The sequence below is a fragment of the Engystomops pustulosus genome, chromosome 1, assembly GCF_040894005.1.
Source record: "Engystomops pustulosus chromosome 1, aEngPut4.maternal, whole genome shotgun sequence".
In the NCBI taxonomy this organism is placed as follows: Eukaryota; Metazoa; Chordata; class Amphibia; order Anura; family Leptodactylidae; genus Engystomops; species Engystomops pustulosus.
The window spans coordinates 65,667,284-65,671,730 of NC_092411.1; the positions used below are offsets into that span (position 1 = coordinate 65,667,284).

The 4,447-nt window shown below is 39.1% G+C and overlaps 1 long non-coding RNA gene across 1 annotated transcript; it reads left to right on the forward strand.

The window, feature by feature from the left end:
* The first annotated feature begins 2,646 nt into the window (after positions 1-2,646).
* Positions 2,647-3,313, forward strand: LOC140075338 (uncharacterized). Its single transcript, XR_011849405.1, has 3 exons — positions 2,647-2,739; positions 2,822-2,879; positions 3,149-3,313. It is a non-coding gene; the product is annotated as an uncharacterized lncRNA (long non-coding RNA).
* Positions 3,314-4,447: the final 1,134 nt, after the last annotated feature.

Consider the following 4,447-nt stretch of genomic DNA (forward strand, 5'->3'; position numbering starts at 1 on the left):
TAATAAAATATAAGCCTCTCTGTTTTGGTAAATACAAGAAAAGTTCTACCTATTAGTTACACAGTTGTAATATGTCTTATGTGTATTGTGTATTCAGTATTCTAGCTGCCAAATATTGTGCAAATGCATTTGAAAACATTTTCCAGATTTATTTATTAAAATTGTTTTAGCAAAAATGCTCAGAAAAATAAGTAAAAAACACTCTTAAAACACTTCCTCTGACCCCTTGTCATTTTTATTACTGTACTATTAGAAAGTGAACTCCCTGTCAATCAATGGCTGAATCAGGTGTAGTGCGTCTTTTAAAATACAACACTATACTGCAGCTACTGTGCTAAGGCATCGCATCACATTATATGCCATACGTTCTAAGGACATGTCAGGAGGATTCCAACGTGTCCTCACAACATATGGCAAAGATGTATACCACTGTATGCCTATACATTTGGGATACGTCCCCTAACAGTATGTTTTGGAGTGTGGGAGGAAACCAGAGTACCCAGAGGAAACTCACGTAAAAATGGAGAGAACATACAAACTCTTTGCAGATGTTGACCTAGGTGGGATAAGAACCCACTCAGCCACCGTGCCGCCCGGTGTCATGTGAAACACATATCTGGGCTGGGCGGACTGCCATTGGTTGGTATTGTTTACAGTGGGTCTCCCCTGTTTATGTACCCTGTTTTCTGCCCCCTTAGTCTACATCTGGGTGGCTTATGCATGGTACAAGCACTTAATGGGTATTACTGTTGGTCTATATTTTATGTCTCAAGTATGAGTTGTTTGTCTTAGCATTTATATATGTGGGTTAAGCCCTTTCTATGAATTTTCTGGCAGCTACTTCCCTTTTGGTCTGCATGTTGTATCAATCTGTTTACTTATTTTAAGTTTTTTAAGAGATTGTTTATGTAAAACAGGTTTAGCAAGTGAGCTTCTCCAAAGACTAGAGCATAGACATGTACTGAGATTCACAAAAACGAAAAAGGCGGGACTAGCACACCTAGGATGAGTATAATGAGGGTCAAGGCTATACATATAAAATATGGAACTCACAGGAAAACAGAAGTATGCCAAAGGACCAAAAAAGGTAAAGTCTAAACAACTTTTATTGATATACAAACTACACCACAACACAAAAAAAACCCATAAAAACATTTAAAAGTGTGAATAACACACAAACAAACAATCCAGCAAGGAGACCTAGCATGTGATAGTGCTGGTCACCCCTACAAACCACCAGCTCCCCCTCCTGAAATGACACTCCCCTAACCACACAAAATCCAGAAATGTATCTTATAGTGAATGAGATATCCAGTGTGTGTACTGAGATTCAGATTTATTGGCCAACGTGTGGATTACGCGTTTCGAGGACTGACTGTCCTCTTTGTCAGGTCTGATTTACAATATACTCTAAAAACATTATGAAAACAAACAATTGGTATATACACATTTAAAATACATGTATGTTATAAAGTATTGCCTTTGACACTATGGCAAGGACATGCGACCTTAACACTCAAATTCCGAAAACACAACCAGACTGCTTGAATCAATTGATCAAAAGGGAAAACTACTGGATTTTCAAATTTAATACCTTGCATCCCAACAACCTTGATGAAACCATGGAAAGAGTCTGAAAGCAAAGGGAAATGAAACAGGACAATCCAGACGACCAGGCGATATCCGAGAGACAAACAAAAAAACACTCACCTTTCTGACGCCCCCCCCCCCAACTCCGCTACTTTATGCAGTCCGGCCATTGGTGACAGCTCCGTGAGCAACGGCTTCGCACAGAACAGCAAGCGGCTGACCTCATAGTCTGTGAATTTCCGGTGTTATACAGGGTGAGGGGCAGGCTGTATACAGGGGGGGAAGCTGACTGTATACAGGGGGGGAAGCATGGCTGTATACAGGGAGGAGGCTGGCTATATACTGGGGGTGCTGGCTATATACTGGGGAGGTGCTGACTGGCTATACAGTGGGAAGGGCATGATGGCTATGTATAGGGGGGTTGGCTATATACTGGGTGGGCTGGCTGGCTATATACTGGGGAGGGGCATGCTATCTATATACTGGGGGGTTGGCTATATACTGCTAGAGGCTCTGTGACCTGCTAGTCCTGTCTTCAGATATGTCACAGTGGTTTGTTCTAGCTTGACTAGCTACCAATGAGTTTTCATAACTATCTTGTATAGATATCATTTTTTAATTGTTATGTGTCCTCTACACAATGAGCTGGATATTTCATTTGTTTAACAATACGTGCACTATCCTAAAAATGAGGATTTTATAGATGTGTATCTCTTTAGAAAATGTTTGTCATGCTTTTGTTTTCGTTATGCACTAATTTAAGACATTTTTTTGCCTATATTTTATGCTTAACATATGTATTTTGTTATAAAGCATTTGTCACTCTCTACCAGATACTAATTCAAAAGATATGTTAATTTATTATATATACATCCTCACTAATTCATTAATATATATACAGCTCTCTACCAACTACCAATTTGTTATATACACAAAGCACTATTACCTCAATATTAACCATCAATTCATTACCCTTTTTTAGTATTAGTTGCAGAGCACCTTCCTCCGTACCAAGCTATCCCACCCCAGTGCGCATCAACTACTACTACCGCTATACTCAGAGTGATATATAAATTTACCAGTCTGGATGCCACCTATACACACCGGAGTGCCTCTGGACACTCGTCTATTTACCACAGCAGTAATTAGGTATCATTTCATGCTATGATTTGATCTTTCCCTTTCCATATACCCCCGCTGTAACCTTGCCACATTGTTATCTCCTTTCCAGAACAGCACTCCACTTCTCGTTTTGAGCCTTTAAAATTTTCCATCTAGATTGCACTCAGGTAAGTAACTCATATCTACTACTTACCTACCTCTGCATGTGTGTATTTGGTACTTTTTGGATATATTGCATACGATGAATACTAGCATTAGGATGCTACCCTGTTTTATTTTTTTATTCATTTTTTATTATTTAATATCCAAAGGGACATAGATAAATCTATTTATATAGACTCACCCATTACACATTATCTATAGGATGTCCAACAATCTCATTTATATACATATAAATGTATATTTACCAATTTTTCTGTCTGTTTTTATATTGCAGTGCATATTGCAAATTGGAGCTGACGAAACGATAGTCCACGCATTACCAATAAACCTCTAGTCTTTGGGGCAGCATGTTCATTAAACCTGTTTTTTTTTTCCTATCCACTATTTAACATAAAAATAATAAACACAGTTACTCACCTCTCTCTGCTCCGCCACAACAGTTCTCCTCTCCTGCTGCTTCTGCTGTGTACAGCGGCAGCGGAAGCATAGTGATGGCTCTCTGCATTATAACTGACCGGTGTGACAAAATAGCCCCTTTCCACTGTGAATATACTCAACTCATGGCTAGCTACAAATGACTCCAGAGGGGGACTGAAGCCATTTGGAAAAGCAGCAAGAGCAGCGTAAAACTTTTTGTGCAAATGGAGTAAAAAAAGACACAAAAAGGGTGTTTGCACTCCAATTTCTACTCTAAATTGTGAATGATAAATGCCCTTTTGTGTTCAGTCCATGAAATCCAGCAAGCCCACTGTCATGTGTCTTGGAAGAAATTCTGGTATCTTGTCCCAAGGTAATGTGGTTGCTCTGAGAATGTTTCTGTGCAGATAGGGTAAATCTCCTCACTTGACCAGAGAAATGATAAGAATGTGGATATATAACACCTCCAGGGTTAGGTGAGTTGCACACAAAACATAAATGAATAAAAGAGAGCTCCTCACAATTTCTTAGTTTTAAACCTGAAACCATACACAACTCTGAACACCGAAGTATGAAAAATGGACAGGTGTCCAAAATGGGTATAGAAAATATATTTTTTTGCAAAGATCCTCACATTTTTTAAAGGAATTAAGTCTAATATAACAAAATTATATACATTTGGTTTCCCAAAGATTATAGGAGACAATATATTTGGAGCGTAAAGTTAAAGTTGTAAAAACAAAGCACAATATTGATGAACTATGGTAAGGAAAGGTTGTCACTAGTGAATAGCAGACCCATCAGTATTCAGGTCTGGCAGGTTTGGCCCAACTAAATCCAAACACCCAGAACCAATCGCGGATGTTACTAGTGTGGGGTGAACCGAGCCCAGATGCCTGACTGAAGTCTGGGTTTGTCTTCTGTGCTCCCATACCTGCTATGTTTGGTACAAACCTGAACATTGCAGTTCAGATCCGCTTCTCACTGGTTGTCAATTTGACATTGGTTAGGATCAGACAGCTAACACCCCCAAAGTTCAGCTATTTTCAGCAGCTCATAAAATGAAAATGAAATAGGAATGATCAAGTGTAGTGTCCGGTTTTCGGAGTAGTGACTGAGCCATGTTACTACAACTTAGCTCCCATTTAAATAATTG